The following is a 25,630-nucleotide window of genomic DNA, read 5'->3' as shown; positions in this document are numbered from 1 at the left end:
TTTTGTGTTTCAAAGGGTCTACAGTTGGGAGCCAGTGAGATGGCTCAATGACACAACGTGATTACCACCAATCTTGACAACCTAAGTTAGGTTCCTGGAACTCACATGGTAGAAGGAGTGAAACCATCAATTCATTCCTGTAAATTGTCATCAGACCTCTATATGTGTTCTTTGACATACATAAAGGATATCCACATTCATATGTGGATGTATCTCATCCACACACCCACACACAAAAACAAATAATGAATAAAATGATTTTTTTAAATAAATACCTTTATTTCTAGTTTTGGAGCTAGGATGCCTCTGTGTAGCCCTGGCTGTCCTCCAACTCTCTGTGAAGACCAGGCTGGCCTTGAGCTCACAGAGATACATCTGCCTCCACCTCCTGAGAACTGGGATTAATGGCATGCAGCATCATTCTCCAATAAAGAGTTTTTTTAAAAGGACTCTAAATTACTTTTGTAGTAGTTGAGGTGGAGTTTTACAGTTCTATGCTGTTTCTAGTAAAACAGAGATTATCCCTGATCACCAAAGGAAGAAGCGATGCCATCTGTGGAAGCACTATACCTCAGTGGCAAGAACTAGAAATGAACCAATACTCACCAATTATACTATTGATTAACAACTCATGTTACCATCATAAACAAAGATATGCTCATGACACAATAGTGTAAACAGTGGTACATGAAGCAATGTTTCACAGATGAAACACCTAATGAAAATCTAGGTACAAAAGATTGCATGTGTATCTAGAAATTGAACTGACTTAAAAAGTTGTTAAATAAATTTATGAGAGACAAAGCAGAAAAGGGGGTTGCCATCAAGTCTGAGTACTTCAGTTAGAGCTCAGGAACCATTCTGGTAGTAGGAGAGATTCTGTACCCAAAACTTGTTCTCTTTTCTTTATGTGCATGCTGTAAAATGCTACTATACCTCCAAAGTAAATGAGTAAAATAAAAATATTTTTAAAGAAAACTTACAGGCTACTACAAGCAGTTCTTATATTGAACTGAATGGAAGATGTGTGAATAATATATTTTTGAATGATTTTTGGGTTATATGCTTAAGATTTAATCACTTTAAGATCATCAAAATTTCATAAAAAATAATTACAGAAGATCCATAGAAGAGATAATGAAAGTTGGAAAGTACTTTTAAGTGGACAAGAAAATAATAGTAATTCAAAATGTATAAAATCCAGAGGAGTTCATAATTAGTACATTAAATATTAGAATAACTCCTACAAATTTAGATAACAATTATTATTAAATAATATAATAGGATGAAAAATCATATAAGTACAACACAATTATAACAGTATATAGCTATATGGCATAATTATGATAACAATATCAGAAAACTATGTTTATTCTATACTAAAAGCAATGTACTTGTATCCCCTGTGAAAATAATAAATATAATCATAAAATTATTACTAGAAGTAAAAATGAGATATTGACTACTTAAGTTCTGTAGATAATGAACAAATATGTGTATATTACCATATATTATACAAAATAATTCTATCAGTATGCATGAAGAGCTGATTAAATTCTGAATAAAAATGCAATATACCAGAAACTAGTCAAGAATAAGTACAAAGTTGAATAATTTAATGCTTATTTAACCTATTCAGTCATTTGTTAAATTCCATTGATAGCCAGCTGTTTCCTTATAATTAAAGTATGTGAAGAGCTGTGGCATGGGAAACACAAGTTTAAGGTGTGCATGGGCACCATGGTAAGTCCTTTTAAGAAACAAGAGAAAAAGGAATCTCCTTAAAAATGAGTCACCAGTATTTGAAATTGTTTTAGAAAAAGTCTTCCAAATATTGAAAGAACAAAATATTTGAATTTTACATAAATTCTGCCAAAGAATTAAAGAGAAATTACCCATCTCAATTATTTTATTGGACAGGGAGAATGTTGTTATTAAACAAGAGGCCAGTTTTTAAAAAGTTCATTATTTTTATGACTGGATGCAGTGCCACAAACAAGTTAACAAAGTTAATGATTAAAACATTTAAAAAGAACATTATACTGTAACTGGATTTTGAAAGGAAACACAAGCCAATTTAGGATCAATGAACGGGAATTAACATAGTATACTACATAAAACAATGAAAAGCTAAAATAACGTAGCCATCTCAAGACATATAGAGAATTTATTAATGTGTATAAGTAATTATAAAGGAAAAATTCTTAGTAAAGTTAAAGGAAAATCTTCCAATCAAGAAAAGGATTCTATGAAGCATCTAAAGAAAACATTTATATAATTCTCTTTTTATGTTTTTTTTTCAAATTTTATGGTAGCATTTTGAATTCTTCCACTATAATAATGCATTTACCTAGTATTCCTTATAGTTTTACTAACTTTTCTTTATATATTTTAAAAGAACATAAGTAGGTGAATAATAGCTACATTGAAGTCTAGAAAATAAATGGAAATAGTCTAGTATTTCATCATTTTAACATAAATCCTTTAAAAACATGACCCAGCAAGCTACAAGCTAACACGACACAGGCCACTAATCTAAGCACTTGGGTGGCAAGAAGCAGAACTGTTGCCCTGAATTTCATTCAATCCTGTTTTATACAGAGTTCTTTGCAAGGAAGGGCTATAAAGCAAGACCTTGACTGAAAAATCCAATAAAAAGTAAATGCTCTTCTTGTTGAAACTTTTAAGGGGGATGAAAAGGAAGACATTGAGCTCAAAAGCAGTATTGGCTACATCTTTATTCCACCTTTGATTGTTCCTACTCTTCCAGCGACACCATTATTCTACAGACTTTCTCATGGCGCCTTAATCTTTCTTCACATGGCCAAGATTTTCCTAGGTGGAAGGATTTAAATGATCATTGTAACACTTGAGTCCCCCACAACACTACGTTTGTTTCTATATGTTTTATATCAGTAATGCTTACAGTTTGCTCTAAAATAAAGATAAAGATTAAGTAACTCAAAAGCTCTTTAGAGCTCTTATACATATTCTCCTTCAGTTTACTTTTAAAACTTAAAATTAATATAATCTTCCTTTTCATGAACAGTCAATTAAATGAAAAAAAATCACTCCCTTTCCTATTTGGTCAGTGTCATGAGGAGCCAAACCTTGGCAGGTACATTTTTTATACAGCCAGCGTTTTGAGCCCCAAAAACTGCATTCTTTTTTATTTTTTATTTTTTATTAATTTATTCATATTACATCTCAATTGTTAGCCCTTCCCTTGTATTTTCCTATTCCTCCCTCCCTCCCACTTCCCCCTTCTCCCCTACCCCATGTCTGTGATTGAGGGAGACCTCCTCCCCCTATATATGCTTTTAGAGTATCCAGTCTCTTATTGGTAACTTGCTATCCTTCCTCTGAGTGCCGTCAGGCCTCCCCATCCAGGGGACATGGTCAGAAAAGGGGCACCAGAGTTGTGAGAGTCAGATCTCACCCTCCACTCAACAGTGGAGAATATCCTGTTCATCGGCTAGGTCTGGGTAGGGGTTGGAAGTTTACTGCCTATATTCTCCTTGGATGGTGCATTCTTTCTTGTAGAAGAACTAATCCCACACTATCAGAATACATTGTTCATGAGACATGAGTCTAAAACTTTACAGAAAGGTGAGGAAGTACAATAGCAAGGACTCCTCACTTCCTCTTGAATTTTGACAGTGATGAACACATCACAAAACATTGACATTGGTAGACATTGCCTTCCAATGTGCACTATAATTGACTCCTCAGGACTCCATTTCTTCCTTCTGTGTACCTGTCACCTCTTAGTGCTGAGCTAATAAAAGTGAGTTAAATGGTCATATGCTAATTGCTTCATTTTATTTTTGTAAAGTGAATTATTTTATAAGAAGTGACATGTGATTTACAAGAGATGATATAGGTGTCTTAATCAATCATACGATGGTGCTGAGAAGTCAAGCTGAACCTAGCACAGTCTATGCACAGAACATATAAATAAAGCAAGGGAAATGACCTTGATCCCAATGAAAGAGCCTCAGTGTAATCAACCTAGTGTCTGTCTGCTCCCCTTCCAGAAAGGATTCATAATTGGATTCTCCAAGTATTAAGTATGGCTAGATCAGCCTTGCTAAAATGAAGGATGTATTTAAAGACAAATGGTATCTTTTATTCCTTAATATGTATGTGTATATATATATATAGTCACTTTTTAGAATTTATAAGCAAGCACTTCATGGTGTGGAGAAATTAGCTTCCTGAGATCCACAATGTGTGCCACTGTGTCCAATTGGTTGTTGAGTCTTTTCTCTACTGGGTATCATTTTCTCAGATTATTCATATAAACCACAAATACCTTCACACTCTGTGCTTTTTCTAAAAGATGTATCATACCCTTACCCCTGAATTCCAATTTTCCAATCTTCTTGCTTCCAAGTCTCTGACCTTTCAAACAAACTATTAACAGCTGTCTGTGAATCAGAGAACATTTGGATTCCTGGCCAAACAAAGTGGCCGATGAAAATGGAAAACATTTTCTGCTCAGAAATTCTACAAATGGTGAATATTTTCTTTTCTTTCTATACTCCAGAGACATACTCCCCCCAAATCTCCTATGTGGTACTGTGTTGACAGGAAATTTTTGCCTTTCAATAGAACCAACATACCAGGATGCTTCATTAACTCTCAAAATGTTTAGTTCTGAGGCCAGTGAGGTAGCTTAACAGGTAAGAATCCTCACCATCAAGCCAAACAATCTAAATCTGATTTCTGAAACCCCCATGATGGAAAGAGAGAGTTAAATCTTGCATGTTATCCTCTGACCTCTACACACATGCCTTGGTAAATACATACCTACATACACAAAGCAATAAATGTATAAATATATTCAGATTTAAAGAAAACCAGGTAGGCTAATTCTTCAGTCAGCTAAAAATATAATGCATGAAGACATGAACAATGGTTTTGGGGCAAGACTCAGTATAGCAGGGATCAATCACAGATGTGATCTACATGCTCTGTAAATGGACTTGTAACTTTCAGATATGACCAATAGTCTTATGTTGTTTTCATTCAATAAGATAACCTTATGTATTTACAACTCATTTATGGCTTTGGATCATATAGTAATATGTACCAGACTGAAAAATACCTTTTAATAACTGGCTAGACACTTTGTTTCTTCAAAAAAACCAATAGTAATAGGGATCTATTTCTCTACTTGCATCATTGTATGTGTTTTCTTTGGTATTTTGTATACTCTAATTCTTTAATAAAATTGTAATAACATTTCTTTGTGTTCTGAAGCCTTTTAATCTCATATATTCTACTGTTGGGCCTGCTTATTATTTTTAGACATTTGAAGCTATAGGACTGTAGGAAATTTATGTAAATATTCCAGGAGTGAAGGAAGAATAAGGTCTTGGGTATGCAGTTATCTTTCCATAGACATGGTGACTTGATTAACTATCTCATGCCAAACTCTTCTAAAAACTACTAATGAAGCCAGATGACATATCATGATGATAATGGTAGTAAAAGATGCACTGAAGAATGTAGGGAGGAAAATTTCATTCACTTCACAACTTATGTAGTCCACTGATCATGAGAGGAGATGCCCATTGCTAAAGGAGGAAGAAGAAGAAGGAAAGAAAAGGAGATCATGTAGTGGATACACATTAACAAATGACCAGAAGAATGGCAGTGATGTGTGGAATCCTACAACTACCACAGACATCAGAAAGTGAGCTACGAGAACTGAACTGAAATATCCTAGCAGCTAGTGCTGTCAAACAAACATCTCCCAAATTCACTTAGCAAACATGGAACAAAAAGGCAATTTCTGAGAATGAGGGTACAAATGTTAGCAAAGAGCTGTGCATTCAAGGTAACTAGAATGGAACAATGGAATTCCAACATCAGATGAAAACTAAAGGCCTCACTGTAGGAATGACAGGATTCAAAGATCAAATCTGTAAACCTGCTCTAGTTCCAGGCTGGTGAATGATTCTAATTGGAGTGATCTTTGTAGGTGGCCTCACCAGCTTCTTGACTTCTTAGAATATCCAAATATCTACAGCCAGAAGCCTCAGTTAGAGACCATTATAGTATCAGCTTTAGTAACATATGACAAACTCAGGAAAGCTCTTATCCACAGGCACATGTATACAGAAAGAGATTCTAAACCTTCACATACAGCTGACATACACTTGTGCCTTGATGAGTGCTGACCTAAATTTTATCACCAGCAGTGTTAGTGTGGTCCTGGACACACCACTGAGACTGAACAGCATCATGGAAGTAAGCTGTTACCTTCAGGAGCAAAAGTCTATGTTAACAACACTGAAATCAGAGGCAGCATCATGTAGAAGAATATTGCATGTTCTGAGATAATAAGCTTTTAAGTACCTAACTTTGCTTTGCTAATTAAACTAGCACTGAAAAATGTTAACTGATCCTATCCTTAGGTGTTCCTAGGACAGATTATCTGAAGTAGACTTATTATCAGGTAGAGACACAGGGTCTTGGGTGACCAATCATCTATCTTGCTACCATAACTTTCAGCTTATATCATTTCAAAAATCATCTTTCATTTTAAAAACAGGAATCCTGTGATGGTGTAAGCTTAATAACATACTGCATTTCTACAGTGGTCTGAGAAGGCTGTGGGCTTTGTGTATTACACAGTGTCCCAATATTAGTGTCCATGGGCATGTCATAGAAGTCTGGGATTGATCCACTCATTGTGACACTGTGTTGAATAGAACCACACAGTATGTGACCGAAGTTTCTTACTAGACATTCTGAATATCTGATGCTAACTCTGTTGTTGGACAACTAAAGAACCAACCTACCTGCCTTCATTTTAGGCTTAAAATTATCTTCTAGAAAAGACAAACTAGGTTTAACCTAGTTAGTGATTAAACCTGTTTCCAAAGGATTGTCTATGCCCCACCTGTAACCTTAATTACTGCCTCTTCCAGGAATGGCAATCATGTCTTTGTTTCAAATAGTTTCTTATAGCTGTATTGCAACCCTACGTTTGTTTTGAAAGGTTATATGACCACCTGTGACTACCTGTGCTTTCACTCCCTTGTTATGCCCACTTTTTATCCATGTCTTTGTTTTAAGAAGTGATTAGGAATAACTTGTTAAGCTTATGTCCTGCTCCTGTAAGCCCATCTATTTTCCCCACCAAATATCCCACTTGCAAACTTTCTACCTCTGAGCTATAAAACCCTTGTCTGCCTAACATCCAATGCTGACCCCTTCAACCCTGCCTTAGGAAGAGGCGGCCATGTACATGAATAAAAACAAATCTTGCCTTAATTAATTATTTGATTTAACTGATTTGCTCATGATGATTTAGGTTGGTAGCCTTTCTTCTCCCATCTTTGAGATTAACACAATCTTTGTCTTGAGTGGCTGGTTAATAACAAAACAATGAAACACACTAATGACTGACTTATAAGCAATCTGGGTTTACGATAGAAGTAGAGTTGGTGACTGCAGATTCAATAAGGGAAGAAGAGAGAAAGAGAGGAGAGGAGGGAAAGAGGGAGAGAGGATGGGAGGAAAGAAAGAAGGAAAAGCTTTCTTAGAATTTCTGAAAATTTATATACAAATGAACCCAGATATTTTAAGACTGAGATGAGTATGTAGTCCTTCAATGAGAAGAAAAATATCATTTACCCAAAACAAAGAAAAACTTTCAGAGAATCCTGGTCTCACTTCATGACAAAAGCATTGTCCAAGAAACCTATCATGCAGAACTCAGTAGTGGACAAACTGTAGAAGAGAATTGAAATCACCTATGTTTTACATTTACTTACTTAGTCACATTATATTGCAGCCCCCCTCCCCTTCCCGGGCCTCCTTGCACACCCTTTTCCCATTCGCCCCTTTCGTTCTCCTCAGAGAAGGCGGAGGCCCTCTGTGGATACCAGTCTCTCCTAGCATATTAATTCACCGGAGAACTAGGTACAATCTCTCCCACTGCGGCCAGACTCGGCATCCTACTTAGGGGAAAGGAATCCAAAGGGAAGTATCAGAGTCACAGGGCTGCTGTTCCAATTATTGGGGGATCTACATCAAGAACAAGCTACATATCTACTACATATGTACAAGGGGCCTAGGACCAGTCCATGCATGCTCCTTGGTTGATGGTTCAATCTCTGTGATCCCCCAAGGACCCAGGCTAGTTGACGATGTAGCTCTTCCCATGGAGTTCTTGAACCCTCAATCTCCCCTAATCATTTCCCTCAACTCTTTCATAGGACTCTCTGAGCTCTGTATTATGTTTGGCTGTGGCTCTCTGCAACCATTTCCATCAACTGCTAAGTAAAGCCTTTCATAGAGTTATGCTAGGCTCCTCTCTACAAGGAAAACAGAGTATCATTAATAGTGTCAGAAGTGGGTTCTTTCTCTGGGATGGGCCAATTCCTTCAAACTTTGCTACATATCTTGTTGGCTGGACAAATTTGGGTTTTGTTAGTACATTGGTATCCTCATCCCTCCATTGGAAGTCCTGTCTGCCTACAGCATGTGGCTACTTCAGGCTCTGTTATCCCTGTTATTAGAAGTCTCAGGTAGACTGACCCCCATGAACTTCCTGGGGCTTCCTCGCTCCCAGTTTTTTGTCATATGCCAGGGATGCCCCTCACTTCTGATTTTTTCTCTCTCACTGGGACCACTCTTCTCTGCTCTTCCTACTTTAACTCCCACTCCTGCTCCCCTGCCCATCCTTCCTTACCCAATTCCCACTCTCCAGCCACCTCCAATGCCTATTTTATCCCCTTTTCTGAGTTGTAAGCATCCTTTCTTTAAATTACCTATTTTAAGAAGAGCCAATCTACTTTGAAAGTATACAAAGAAATGAGTTAGGAGTCTTACACAGGCTAAAGAAAATCACTCACCCTCAAGAAAAGATCATGAACAAGAGAGAAAAGACATTCTTTAGGGATTGGATATGTGGTTTTACATGAATAAAATGAACAAAAGAAAGTGAGCCCTTTGTTATCTACTAGCAGATGAAGTTTGAGGCCTCTGTCGTGAAAGTGAAAAGAGATTAGGAAACAGTTTTGAGAAAAAAAACAAAGTTTACCTTAGAGAGGAAAGACACAAAAGAACCATTGACATGCTAAAAAAATAATCATCAAGGAAGAGAACATTATATAAATAGTATATATTCCACAAAATGTATGGAATATTCAGGTTTTTTGTTTGTTTGTGGGACTAAATAGTGAGTCAGTAATAATCTGAAGAAAAAAGATCAAATAATTTTGTCTTAGATGATGATAGTAACTGGTAAGGGTTTTGGAACTACTGAAAGTATTCTCGTCATAAGTTTGTCACAGGTGACAGTGCCACCCACTCAAACTCTGTTTTACTGTCAGTTTTTAATTCACAGTATTCACATGGGTGTGTGGGTGTTCATCAGGCAAGTATTTAGATCCATGCCTCATCTCGGCAAACACTCCTTTGTATATTGCTGTAATTATCATCAGCATGTATGCTATTCTGTTATATAATCATGACAATAAGTGACAAATTATAATGGTCATGAGGAAGATATCAGTGGCAAGTTGAGTAATAAGTAAAAGATGGGTTAGAAAAAAATACAAATACAGTAGATGGTATGTTTTGGGATCTATTTCATGCCTAGTTTAATATCATGAGAATGAAATGATAATAGAAAACGTGATTCCCCTTTGGTTTTTATTTTAGAGCTTTGAGTATATATACTTACTAAAGGTAATCATGTAATAAAGATTGAAACTTTTAGACTCTACACAAGAATATGGCCAGGGTGTAGGGGCAAAATTAATGCCATATTCTAAATGTAATTTATACTCTACAGTTAACGCCATGGTCAGTGAGAAAGTTGTCCTCCAGGTGATTCCACTACTCCCTGAATTCTGGGAAAGGCCACACACTGCCATAAACTAAACCTGCCAGCACTCTCCAGAAGATACAGTTAACACCCAATGATCCCTGGAGCTTCAGCTTCCTGGACCCAACCTGCTGGAAGGTCTGCATTCCTGAGACTCAACTTTCACTGGAGATCTGGTCCACACCCAGCCTGACTAAAAGATTGCATTCTTGGGACTCACGACCCCGCTAATGTTTTTTTTCCTTGCTTCCCTGTGACCCCAACCCCTAATTACAGTTTTCCTTATCAACCCATTACCCTTGAAGCTCCGGTATCATTCTCCTATCCTGCTGCGTCAGGAAGGATTGTGATCCGAAGCTCTGAGCCTGTAATACAGGACCCTGTATTTGTTGCATCTGTATCGAATCCTGGTGGTCTTTTTTAGGGGGTCTCGCAATCTGAGTAATCTCGGCATAATAAGGGTAGAGACTTAGTAAAGTACAAACAAAATCAAATAAGGAGACTGGTGATGGTAGAGGCTGCAAAAAGGAATGTTGATGTGTTTGACAGTGTACCAATAGATTATCACAGTTAAATGAAAAGTGCAGGACATTGTCATGTACTATTTATCCACTAATTGTATGCTTAAACTTTAAACAATATTTTATTGATTAAAATGTATTCACTTTACATCTTATCTTCCCATCCACACCCTCCCTCCCTCCCTCTTCAGCTCTATTCCCCTCCCCTAGACCTCTGAGAGGAGGGCTCTTTTCCCTTACTGTCTGGCAACAGCCTATCAAGTCTCATCTGGAAAGCCTGCATCCCCTTCCTCTGTGTACCCATAGGGCCATCCTGCCAAGAGGCAGTGATCAAATTGTGGGCACCAGAGTGTATGTAAGAGGTTCACTGGAAGGTCCCCAACCCACATGGAGAATTAACTGACCATGGGATACATCTGAGAGGGGGACTTGCTGGCTCCCATTCCTTAACGATTCTACTTTCTTAAGGATTTAGTAAAGGCTTGTTCCTCCCTTAGAACCCTATTACCGTAAATAGGAAGGAAAGGAGATTAAGGAGAACAAAAATCAGTCCCCTGGGGCAGTTCCTGGGGCATAATTCTCAGGAGTCTAGCAGATATCCAGGCAACAGAAGCAGCTGCACTGTCTGTGGACTGAACTTGGAGATATCCACCAAGACGGCTGCTTCAAAATCTGAAACTCTGGGCACTATGGGCAGGAATCTCCCATCTCCTCTCCTGTTCCCCGGTCATTTTCTCTACCCCCACACCACTTCCTACACCCAATACCCTGGCAAGAATGTCAGGACCCCTGCCTTTTGTCTTGGGCTGACCCTTCCTCCCTCTCAGTTTATACTAAGATGTTTATCAGTTTGTAGAGACAAAGTCTCACTGGTGTCAAGCATCCCAAGACTGTTTTCACTTTGGGCCCAATCTAAACACACTTTCTTCACACATCCCCCACTTCTATTAAAAAAAAAAAAAAAAAAAAAAAAAAGAACAGGGACTAGGTTCTCTGCATGCATTGTCCTTGGTTGGTGCATTACTTTTCCAATGCCCCCTGTATCCAGATCCTCTGGCTTTGATGGTCTCCCTGTGGAGCTCTTGACTCCTCCTGGTCCTTCCACCCCCGACTCTTCCACAGTACTCTCTCTACTTTTCGTCAGAGTCTGGCTTTAAATCATAGTATCTGTCCTGTTCCTCCACGGGGTGGAGTATTTCAGAGGACATCTATGTTGGGCAAATTTCTACTTATAAATAAGTATATACCATTCATATATTTCTGGATCTGGGTTACCTTACTCAGGATGATCTTTTCTATTTCCATTTACTTATTTGCAAATTTCAATTATTTCTTTGTTTTTAATAGCTGAATGGTATTCCATTTAGAAAATGTACCACATTTTCTTTTTTATTTTTAATTTTTAAATAATTTATTCAGATTACATTCAGATTGTTATCTCCTCATGTATTTATTTTCCCATTCCCTCCCTTTTTCACCCTATTCCCCTCCCCTGGACCTGCCACAGAAGGGGACCTCCTCCCCTACCATATGATCACAGCTTATCAGGTCTCATCCAGATACCCTGCTTCCTCTTACTCTGAGTGTCATCAGGCATCCCCACCAAGGGGAAGTGGCCCAAGAGGGGACAACAAAGTTCATGTCAGAGGCAGTCCTATACGCCTCACAACCATGGAGAATGAGTTGTCCATTGGCTGAATACAGAGTTTACTGCATGTATTATTTTTGGTTGGTAAAACAGTTTGTGCAGCCTTGGAAAAGATCTTCACCAACCCTACATCTGACAAAGGGCTAATAACCAAACTATATAAAGAACTCACATTTAGAAACTGGATCACAAATGTTATTCCTAGCTTGTTTAACCATTTCCTCAATTTTATTTGGGCCCTTACAAAGATATTATTCATCACAAATCTTAAGGGAATAATGCCCCATTTACTTTAAGGGGACTTGAGTAGCTCTTGGGTTGCTCTCTTGGGCTATACAGGGTTATTTTCAATAAGAGTTGATGATAAGATATTATTGGACTTATTTAGAAAGAAAACAAGGTTGGACCCCGGATGTCTCTCTTTTCCTTTATCTTACATTCTTAGATAGCAGTTGAAAAAAAGAAAGGAGGATATAGAAATATATAAGGAAGATAGAACAAAAAGTAGATTAGCGAATCTACTCCTCTACTTAATGTCCTAATTGTCACTCGCACGTTTATTTTTAATTCACTGGTATATAATTTTGTATATAGATGCAAAATAAGTTTAATTTTAGATACAGTGGTATAGAATTCAAATGTAAGATTATTCGTCACACACATATATACTCTAATATGTGGTTTTTTACCTATATAACTGAATTATAGTACAAGGTTTATTTCCAAACTTTGAAAGTGCTATTGCAGGCTGCTTAGGATAAATAAGTTATACAAGTTAACTGTTGATCAAATCATGGTTATATCAATTACTAATTTATTTTCATCACAAGAATATACATCTTAGGTATAACAGATAGATATGATTCTATAGAAAGATAACATAAAATAGTTAGATAAGGTCTTCAAAAAACCTCAGAGACATATAGAATATGCCATTTAAAATGTTTTTATTATTTTAAAGATTCATTGAAAATGAATCAAGTAAAACTCCAGCAACACCTAGCCTACCTCAAAGAGGATGACGAGCGTCAAAAAACTCCTTATGGAGATGGCTTCAAATGTGGCAAAAAAAGCCACTGAGCAAAATGTCCTCATTTCTACCACAGACATAATTCTGGCTAAAATGGCAAAATTGGATGCCGCCAGTGTTGACAGCCAAACTCTGCCAATGGAGGGTAAGCAAGTCCTCAATAGTTCATACCTCACAAATATGTCTGTCAGATATATTGGGCAAGAAGGCTAAAGATGATGCTCCAACATTATGGAGAGTTTAGGGTGATTGCCTAGGTAGCCAAGTGCCTCTGTCACATTGTAATTTGGGAAGTTGCTAACCTGCACCCCCTATATACTCAGGTAACTAATTTTACTCCTTCTAAAGTCTCTGAGTTGAAGACAAGATAGTTTATTTTTACAATTAAACTTAGTTGTTTAGGGTTTACGATGTTTATAGGTTCAGATAGATGCTTTAAGTTGATAATGATGAGCTATAATAGATATTGGTTTACATTTAGAATTTTAGATAGGAAAGATGTTTTCTTCAAGGCTGCCAAATACAAATAGCCAAAACACTAAGAATGTAACATCTATATAATTCCTGATTCTTCATGGTTCTTCTTGCTGTAGGAAGTTTATTGTATGTATGTGTAGTAATATAAATGTATATGTAAAAAATAAAAAATATTAAATAAAGAAGTATAAAAAGTTCATAAAAAAGAACTCAAAAAATTAAACACCACCAAACCAAATAACCCAATTAAGAGTGGGTTCAGAGCTAAACAGAGAACTCTCAACAGAGGAATATCAAATGGATGAGAAACATTTAAAATGATACTCAAAGTACTTATTCATCAGAAAAATCCAAATCAAAATGACTCTTAGATTCCAGCTTACACCCATCAGAATGGGTAAGATAAAAACTCGAGCAACAGCACATGCTGGCGAGGATGTGGAGAAATGGGAAAACTCCTTCTTGTGGCTTTAAGCTTTTACAAACATATTTTATTTGAGGTTTTTTTAATACTTATAGCTCCCTTCCAACCCACCTACGTAAATGAGAAAGAAAAGAGGTTAAAGGGGGAAGGAGAAGTAGACCTTTTTAGATTCAGCTCCTTGGAGCCATTCCACTCTTGTCAGGATTCCAGCATCCCTATTAAACAACAAGCAGCTGGAACTTAGACCAGCAGCCAGAACCTAGAACCTCTAAGCATCCTCTGGAGAGTTTCTCTGGTTTCTCTCTTAGAAGTATCTCAAAGTGGAGTGATGAACAGCGAAATAATGTGAAAATAAAAACCAAGCCTCTGTATGGGGCTTATATATATGTGTATACACAAACACACACACACACACACACACACACACACACACACACACACACACACACACACACACACCCTGGCAACAGGCAGTACCTCTTCTAGTAGGCAAACTCCGCTTGTCCACTCACAAGTCTGATTTCAGAGGACAAACAGAACACACCCTCGTATAAGTCTGTTTCGCATCCCACTATAGAGATCAAAACAAAAACATGTTTTCGTGTACTAACTAATTAATGAAAATCTCATTTATCCTTAACTCATATATCTTTTCAGTTGATGAATTACTTCCTCAAGTAATTAAGTTGATGTTTCTACTTTTGTTATGAGACATATGTCCAACAAGATGTCAGTAAATAAAGCTATAAAATTATTACTATCATCAGTGAATGAAAGGCACACCAACCAACAGTGGTGCAGATGTAGCACTGAGTGTAAAGCTGCAGTTTGAGGGTATAGGTTGAGAGACAGAAGTAGAAAGCTAAGCATGCACACTATATCTGTCTTTTTTCTTCTTCATCTTTCCTTTCCAGGTATAAGACAATACAATATAAAACACTATTAAATTTGGCAACTGACTGATTTTCAAAAGTGTTTTGTGGGACTTCATGTTAATTTTGAATATTTACAAGTTGCTACATAGAAAAGTAGAAAATTATATACCAGATCATGCTTCTCTGACTAACTCAAAGCTACCGTACTTTGATCTTTTTTACAATGAATGCCTGTGTAAATTTTGATTCAAAATATATTTGTACTGTAAATAAATAAACCAATATTTATAATTTTTCCAAAGAAAAATTTTAATAAAAAACCAATGAAAACTATTTCATAAAGTACCTGAGAGATAAATTTAGGGAAAATAGAAAAGTTATTCTTGGGTTCACAAAACTCCCAATGTTAATTCATATAATGCACAGCATATAAACTTGAGGTAAGATTGAGACAGAAAGCATATACTAAGTCCTTTTTTTATATGTTCAATGCTTTGAGGATGTGGGGTGGTTAAGGTGAATGAGAAATAGGCAGTATAAAGTTGAGAGGAGCAATTTCTATGTTTTAAAGATGTGACATGGTTGATAACATTGTTGCTAAAGAACAACAAAACAATAAAACATGCAAATGGAAAATTAATATATTGAAAGAGATGAAAATAAAATAAACGTGCTAACCAGGAAATATTATGAGCAACAATTCCAAAGAAGAAAATTGTGATATGCAAAACTGTGATAGGATAGTGCATCATTCGAAAGTTAAAATTAGAAATTGAATCACACTAGAGTTATTAAAGTAAAAACTTATGGTCCCTTACTAATATTATCACACTCATATTACCCTTATGTACAATTTTATCTTACTGTTTTGGTTAATATTACTACTGGTCTTTAGCAATTAACTCAATATGAATTAAAATTACATTATTTTTCAGATTAGATTTTTGTTTACTTGCTTCTTTATTAAAATGATATAAAAATCTCTATCAAACCATCTTTCAACCTCTCTAATGTGTGTGTGTGTGTGTGTGTGTGTGCCAGATACACAATGTAGAACTACATTTTGAAAAATAAGATTTTCAATGGATATCTTTTAAAAATCTTTACTCATGTTTAGAATGTGGAAAGTTCTAAATGGAAGTCAAAAGACACAGATGACTTAAATAGAAGGATTGGATTAGGCTTCTATATTAGGAAAGACACTAAAATAGCTTCATCTGGCATTACATTGGATTAAAAAACTGACAAATAAAACATAAAACTCTTTTACTGCCTTCCCTGGCCTCTTTCAACTTAAGTACAAATTATTTTTGTGTTTTTGTTGTTTTTTTTTCTTAAATGGGTTTTTATGGAAGTAATTATAACCATAAAAGTTGAAGAAAAACTTGTTTATTTATTCAGTTGCTCGACTCTTCTGGGGATGGTGAGTGAGTTTTAATGCTTAAGAAATGAAATAATACAGTTTTCTCTAAAGGAGTTGCTCTGCTTCATGAGCAGGCACGTGGTTCCCATTCATACAACTCCCTTATTCTGAAACACCATTGTCATGATATCTCATGTTCTGTCTCCTAGTCCCATTTTGTAAAGCCAAGGGAAGAGAAGAAAAAAGAGAAACGTAATGGAATATGACAACAGGAAGAATTATCCAAGGAAAACCATAAGGTCTACTGATCACCTATTCCACCGGAGATTTTGTTTTATTATTTCTGTTTCTTAAGTTTATGGCACCAAAAGCAAAAGGCTATTAGTCTAGATAAATGCATCTGCTAAAGTGGTCAAATGCAACACCACTAGATTCTTAGGACAAAGAATCTAATAAGAGGAAGATGTTAAATAAAAAAAGACACTCTTGAAATTTGCCATTCATTTAATTTAAGTGATTCTATAAGTATGCCAGATGAGTTCCAACTGCCCATGGAATGAAGAAGAAAAGAGCAAGTGCCTAGTCATATTGTATGCATGAGGACAATTATTCAACATCATGTACATTTTATAACATATTCCTGGTTGATTTTGAAAAGATTCACCTACAATGTCTAAGAAATTAACACCTAGTTCAAGTTTCAGATAATAATGAGTGAAGTAAAATGCACAGATTGAGTGTTATATGCATCTGTCTGATACAAAGCCACAGCTGTCAGGGCATTGGATTTTCAATAAAGTAGACAGGACCTTGCCCTCATGCTGCCATTTCAGAAAAGGAGATAAAATAATCAATTGTATATGAATAATTGCCATGAACATCCAAAGAAGGAATCATAACAGAAAAGAAAATGTGTTGAAATTTTAGTGGGCTGGCACTCAATTAACATTTACATTTAAGAATTATACATAATTTACCAAATGTAATGCACTTAAAAGAACTTACATAGATAAATATCCAACATGTACTTAGTTAATACAGATATTGCAAGAAATAAAGTAGGCAAGAGAGAGGATAATTACTATGAGTATGAAAACACATCCTTTCATATGTAAAAATTTTAACCTCTTGACAAGAGCAATATCCAGAAAACAAAACACACAGCCAATTGCTATCGCACAAAAAAGGCTACTGGATGATGTCACTTAAAAATAATTGATATAGAAATATGACTGATAATGGGAATGTGATAATGAAAGCCTAGTCTATTGATTGGCTTTTAAATGTTCACCACTGTAAAAATTTTTTCTTTTTAAATCATTATGATTTCTTTTTAGATCATTATGATTAAATATTGTTTCACAGAATTCTTCTTTTTATTCCCACCTGACATACCTAAACATTTTTCCAGTCCTATTTGTAATGATACCGTGGCAGTATATCCATCTTTTTATTTTACTAATAAAATGTACACTATGAAATACACACCTTATAGTTTAAAGCTAGTTTGCTTAGGACTAGATCTTCATCGTTTAGGAAACACATATGGCTACTTTTTGTTATAAATACTTTTTGAAAAGTGAGGCTGGCGAGATGACTGAGAGATGAAGAGCAGCTTTTTCACAGGACCCTCATGGCAACTAATTATCTACTCCTCCAATTCCAGGGTATCTGAAAGCCTCTTCTGGCAAGAAGTCCAGAATATACAGACGTCCACATAGACAAACCGCCCCCCAAACAAAAGCAACACATAGGTAGATATGTAGGTTGGGAGAAAGACAGATAGACATAAATACATAAACAAATAAACAAACAAACAAATAATATGTAACATTTTATAAAGTTGAAAAGTACCTCACACGTCTCTTCAGAGGTTATTTGAAATACTTATGTCCAGGCCAGGAAAACCTTTACCTTATAGATGAACAGAAGGTACAAGCCTTTTGTAGTTAGTTCTACAAAGTGACATAAGAAGACAATTCTGATCTCGAACCAAACTCATTTTGGATAAGACATGGACTGAATTTTATGTTGAATATTCCGTAAATTAATCATAGTCTAAATTTAGTATAATATTCTAGATCTCGTTGTTTCCCTTTTTGCCTGAGGTGTATTGTGTTGTGTATGAAAAAGCATTAAATTTGAAGAAATACTCAATTTCTAGTACTATGTTCTACTAATAATAAGCTTCATATTAATTGTATATATTCTTATGATCATTGAATCACTGTAATATATCTTATGTGTTCCTAATTTTCTACAGTTTATATTTTCAATATCTCAATGACATAATTAAAGATAGTGATGGAAAACTGAAATTTATTCACATCATGTCCAAATAGGTATGCTTTTTGAAACCTGTTCTTTGGAATATATTCTAATCAATTGATGAACACTATAACTCCCTGCTGTAATTAAACTGATACAGTAATTATGATTTATAATAAAGTAAATAAGATAAGAAGGAGAATTGGCATAGCAGTTCCATTTTATAAAAAATTTAATTCAACAGTATTCATCAAAAATACAATCATGGTTTTGAGAATTAGATATAAATTCTGACACTTGAACCACAATTTTCAACTCTGGGGTTTCTCTAAGATAAACCATTAAGATCACTGAACCCTTTCAATTCTAAAGTAAAAAGAGATGGGTAGCCACAAAAATACATCAACTTTATTTAAAAAGTAATTTTACTTCTGTGAGACCTAAGCTTTCTAAACTTTAAAAGTAGAGTTTTATATTTGACAGCCTTGAATGAGACATCTTTCCTATCTTGGTGAATCTAACATTCTGGATGTAAATCAATATCTATCATATCTTGTCATTATCAACTTAAAACATCTATCTAGATCTAAAAACATCCTAACCTCTAAACAACTAAGCTTAATTGTTAAAGTAAGCTATCTGGTCTTCAACACCATCAGAGACTTGAGAAGGAATAAAATTAATTATCTAATTATGCAGGGAGTGCAGGTTAGCAGATTCCCAAATGAGAAGATCACAGAGACAATTTGCTGCCTGAATATTCACCCAAAATTCTCTATAATGTTGGAGCATCATCTTCAGTCTTCTGGCCCAATATATCTGACAGACATATTTGTGAGGCAGAAACTGTTGAGGACTTGTTATCCTGTCTTGGAGAGTTTGGCTTTTGCCTCTGCCTGCATCCAAGATTGCCCATTTTTTGGCAGAATTCTGTCTGTGATAGAAATGAGGACATTTTTTCCAATGGTTTATTTGGCACATTTGAAGCCATCTCCATAAGGAGGTTCTTTGAGGCTCATTATCTTCTTTGAGGTAGGGTGGGTGTTGTCAGTATGAATGTAACATTCATATAATTCTTGATTGTTTCATGTTTCTTCTTGCAGTAGGTAGTTTATCATATACCTGTGTAATAAGATAAATGTATATGTAAAAATATTTAATAAAAATTGCAACTACAAAAAAGTAAAGATTTATTAAATTGCCTTTAGATCTCTTTCTCCCTTTAATAGAACATGTATAATGTGCTGAGTAAAATATATCTTCGATGACAATGAAATCTGATTAATTCTTGATCTGCTGATCAAAACTACAATTAAACTGTTTTCATAATTCCACAGGAAAGCATCCCAGGGTATAAGTCAGATACTATCTGCCAGAGTGTTTCTATTAACTCAAGGGGAAAGACCTATTTTTAAAGTATATAGGAGTTTACAAGTTGGAATCCCTGAATAAATTAAGATACAAAAGCATCTGGGGTTTGGCATTCACCTGTCTCTACTCCTTGACAATGGATGCAATGTGAACAGATACGTCATATTCATGGCCAGGCTTCCCTGGCCATGAAGGACCACAGATCTCAAACAGGAAGTAGCATGAATCTGGCTTTCCTTAAATTGTTTTTGGAAATTAATTGGTCACTGCAATTAGGAAAATGATACAAAGGAATAAGATAGATATAGATATCAAAGGCCACATGAATTGAAATTTATTGTACAATAGGTCAAGAAAATACTATATCTTCAATAATAAACACCAACATACTTTGGTGCTTTTGTGAATAAAAACTAATCTTGGTGAGAAGGGAAATAAAGTTTTAATGTATTATGATATGTAATTTTCGATATTCTTTTAGGAATTCAGAATAAGTGGAAATTAGAAATTAAGTCAATACAAGGTAGATGTTGATGAATGCTAGTGCTATTGCATGCCAAACTTCTGTAATAAAATTATGTCTCAATCCAGAATAGTAATCCACACATTCAGCCCAGCATTACAGGGGGAGAAACAGGTGAATCTCAATGAGTTCAAGACTAGTATGATTTACAACACAAGTTCAAAGCCAGAAAAGGTGATAAAATTAGAATTTCTCTCAAGACAAATTATTATTTTAATCTCATATTACTCAGTGTGAGCTACTATATTATTAGAGCAGTCTAAATAATAATAATAATAATAATAATAATAATAATAATAATAATAATAATAGTAATAATAATAATTGTTTTCCTGTAACTTGAAATGTAGATCACAGAATCAATGCAATTTCTTCAGACCATATTCTATGAAAACTGCAAGTAACTTTTAACAATAAAATAAAAAATTGTTTCTCTTTTTAAAATATTGTGTTCTGAAAAGTAAGAATTTGTTATTCAGTATCCAGGCCACTTAGGGGCAAGGAGGATGTTAGAGAACTTCATTTAATTTGTCTCACAATATAAGCAGCCTTTATTGTCCCATAATGTATAGCTAAATCTTGCATTCCTTTCACAGGATAACTATTGATATTCTATTAAAGGATCATTTCTCAAACTTCAAGCCTTCACATGGTTTTCTAGTATTTTCTTTAATTAAAAACACGAGAAAAAGAAATATCATTCATCACTGAATTAAGAATACACTTCTCTTTGGGAATAAGGGAAAATATTTATAGATACTTGTTAGAGATTATGTTGGTTTGATAAATTGGAGGTTTTACAATTTCCTCCCACAACCATAGGTCCACTAATACTTAATTGTTAGTTAGGTTTCCAGTTCTGGTAGCTATGGTTTCTCTTTCTTTAGAAGATCCAGTTAACTACTTCTGGGTTATCATTCAAGGTACATAGACCATTACTATATCCTTACAGTTACCTTGTCATGATTGTCATGATTTGGTTCACAGGAGTAAAGGTGTATAGAACTTATGGGGCTCCCATCTTTGGAAACTTGCAAAATATTGAACCAAAACTATTACATTCCCACACCTAAGACATAGCAATCATTGTGGAGGATGATACATAAAGATTATAAGACTCAGAGAATCAGGGAGTTTCCTGTGACATTATGTATCTTTATAATATCAGAAGTTACACCAGTAAACATGTCTGTTGACCAGACATGATTGGCCAGATGTTATCTGGACAAGAATAGAAATAATGCATAATGCAACGTGTTGAGTAAAAAGCCCATAAGGCATCAATTCTACACAGAGAACTATAGGGAAATGAGGAAAGCTGGGAATGGAGAGGGGGGCATTATATATATATATATATATATATATATATATATATATATATATATATATATATATATATATATATATATATATACATCTGTTCATGCAATAACACTTAATGAAGAAAAAGTTAATGATTTTGAAGGAATGTAGAGAAGGTATATGGGTGGGTATGGAGGTAAGCAAATAATGAAAAGCATGTTGGGACTATAATATAATCCCAAAAAGAGCTTAAAAAGAAGAAGAGGAAAAACATGACAGTCTTCATCTCTTACTGAGTAATATTGAATAGATACTATTTAAAAATCATAAAGAAATATTGGGGTTGATTTTCTCCTTTTTTTGTTTCCACTTTAAAATTGGCATTCTAAAGGATACTTGTTGCCCCCTTTATGCAGGATACTTTTACTGCACTATGTGAAAATTATTTCTTTGTATTCCCCAGTTGTGGCGCTTTGTCCTATGTATTGTACGAAACTGTGACACAGAAGCCGCAGCTATCTTGGGATCATTGACATCATAAAACACAGAGTTATAGAAAAGACTTTGATACTAACCCATATCAAATAATAATCCATCAAAAGCGGCAAATGTCAATGTATAGCAATTATGTAGTGATAGAAATAAGATTTTATGCAAATGATTTCCTAGTAATATATGTTTGTACATATATATGTATGTGTACATATATATTTTGTTTTATTATTGATTTATGTAAGTAATGACATGTATTTTAGTTTAGTTTAGTTTTCTTTTAACTTCTCATTAAGCAAATAAATTAGCTAAGTGCAAAGTAATACTATTAGAGGAACTGTTCCAAGTATGTCTGTGAAATTGCATTTCAATACCCATTAGACATGCTTCTTTTTCTCTATAAACCTCTCTCCATCATTGAAAATGTAATTCTGCAGCATTAAGCAAAGACATGTTCAAAATACAGCTTGATTTTCAATCACTGAGCTATATGTACCTCAAATTAACACTGGAACCCAATTAAGGAGAAGCTGAACATCCTGGCCATTTCAATATTTTCCCTTGTACTTGAAATGTTTGAATGGGAGCATACAACTTGCATTACATCTGATTTGGGGACTTCTAATGGAAGAGGCTGACCAAGAAATTATGGATCAGTGGGCAGAATTGGTCTCTGTAAGAGAGATAGAATAGAAACATAGGTTAGTAGAAAAACCCTTTTAATAATGCTTTCATTTAAGTAGCATTAGTAAACCAGGAAAGGTTTCTTTGTTGTGGAAGGATGCTTAGTATAAAGGTACTATTCTGGCAGCCTAATAAGAAAATGCTTTCTTTCAGAGACATTGGCCTGCATCCTGATCCAGAGAGATGTTGTTAGCAAAGATTTCTGGTGCTGAAACTTACTGATGAGCCACTACTCTATACCAATTACTAATGGTGTGGAACACCTCTATGCATCAAATTAGACATATTCATAAACTCTACACAGGCAGCAATGGACAGCGAACTGATATTCAAATTTCAGGGATAAAATATGGAGTCAGGATTGTGCACAACCTCTAGGTCACACAGCTGAAGGCTAGGGAAGGACTACTTGTCATAGGTTATAAGCACAGTAGTTCCTGAGCTATAATATTGAAGGACATACTATGTAGAGGGCAGTGCTGTATTGCATTTACAACATTATTATTACTTTTGAGAGAGAGAGCTAATTGAGTCTCATGTCACCTGTCAATATTCTATCACAATCAGCTACCATGTCTCAAGAGACAGAATATTCTTATTGTGGCCAGGAAAACTCATGCATCATTTTAATAAGTTTTGTATATATTTCAAATGGAGATCATATACCACCACTGTAATCCAGAAGACAACATATCTAAAAACACATTCACAATTATCTGCAAAGATATACTTGATCATGGCTATATACTTACATATTACTTAATGGAAATTGAGGCAATCTTCTCTGCTTAGTAATTGTACACAATCAGACCAAGCAGCATGTTCTTCATGCAGATCAATCCTTTCTACTATAATATAGCCATCAGCAAAAGAAAATATTTCAGAAAAATATTCTTAATGGCACAGAAAATTTGCAAGTAAACTATGTTTTATAAATGTACAGTCTTTGAGATTTCACACAGGACACAGAAGAGGTAGCAATTTTTCTGCAAAATTAATTTGGCATTCATAGAAGAGGAGCTGGGTATATGTTGATATAAACATTTTTTTCTAGAAGTTCTTTGACCAGGCTGTAAATTGTCTATCATCTCTTAGTTTTGGGGGCTGCTTATCTGCACTTCATAATTAAGTAGTAATTTTATTCCTTCTTAAGTCTCTGATGGGGTTGAAGACAAGGTAGTGATAGTTTCAAAGTTAAGCTGAAGCTGTTTAGGATTTAATAAAATGTTTTGAGGTCTAGAAAGATGTTTTTAAATTGATAAATGCAATATATGACAGAGATCCATTTGGTACAAAACTCTAGACTGGCATAGACAGGATAGATTGGCTTTTCTTCAAGCTTGCCAAATACAAAGGAACTAAACATTTGGAATGTTACATTTACATATGACTTTCCTGGTTGTTTCATGACTGTTTTTACTGTATATCACTTTTCATAAATAAATAAAACCATGCACAAAGATTTCTTTGATCTAGGGATACACTTTAAAGTGCTAAAAGGAATACCTTAGCTCAATTTCATTGGAAAGTTAGCATCATTTATGTATGCCCCTTACTTTCTGCTCTAAAGGAAACACTGAATTGTTCTGAGACATACTAGAAATATACTTTAGTATTTCCCAAGTTTTGACAAATTCTTCCATGTATACACTGTACCATGATTTTATGCTCACCTTCTCTCTTCTCTAACCATCACTTTTCTCCATTCAACTTCTTAACACAGAACATTCTGGATTCTGAGTGAACTGCAGCAAGTATAATATATGGCTATCCTAACAAAACAAAGACAATGTCCAGAACACCCTGTTCTGTTTTCTAATAAACACAAATTCTGAGATACGTGTAAAAACAGAAAAGTAAGATGTGAAATTTGACTGAGAAAAATAGAAAATACATTATGAGAATGGGAGAATAGGCCCTGATCTCCACGAATGAGCACATAAGTACAAGATCCGGGAACTGTTTTTATCCTTTTTTTTTCTCCTTTATTAATTTGTTCTTGTTACATCTCAATGGTTATCCCATCCCTTGTATCCTCCCATTCTTCCCTCCCTCCCATTTTCTCCCTATTCCCCTCCCCTATGACTGTTCCTGAAGGAGATTACCTCCCCCTGTATATGCTCATAGGGTATCAAGTCTCTTCTTGGTAACCTGCTGTCCTTCCTCTGAGTGCCACCAGGTCTCCCCCTCCAGGGTTAGGAATGATCATAATGAGTGAGTTAACCCAGAAGCAGAAAGACTCAAATGGTATATACTCACTTATATCTGCATATTAGCCCAAGGGGCATGTCCCACGAAAGCCTTCACTTACCAGGAAACTGAGACAGAAGGGAGGACATTCTAGTGGGACTCTAGATGAGAGAATCATGGGAGAATGGCAAAGTAGAAGGATCCAGAGGGTCCTAGAAGCCTACAAGTAGAACATTATGATAGGCAGATTTGGGCCCAGGGGTCCCGCTCAAACTAAGGCACCAGCCAAGGACAATACAGGCAGTAAACCTTAAGCCCCTACCCAGATCTAGCCAATGGACAGAACACTCTCCACAGTAGAGTAGAGAGTGGGGTATTACTTTCTCACATACTCTCATGCCTCACCTGTTTTTATCCTTAATGGAAGTAGAAACAGAAAGGATAAAATAATATAGAAAACCAGAGACATATTATCTAATCATCAAATAGATACGATGACAAGCATAGAAATACAAGCATTTCTGGGGTAAAATAAATGGAGCATATCATTAATTTCTTTAAATATTTGTACTAAGTAGGTGCATTTGTTGTTTTCTTAGGCTTCAGACAACT

Source organism: Acomys minous (genome assembly GCF_964271855.1).
Source record: "Acomys minous genome assembly, chromosome: 3".
Classification (NCBI taxonomy): domain Eukaryota; kingdom Metazoa; phylum Chordata; class Mammalia; order Rodentia; family Muridae; genus Acomys; species Acomys minous.
Note: the sequence above shows the minus strand (reverse complement) of the source record.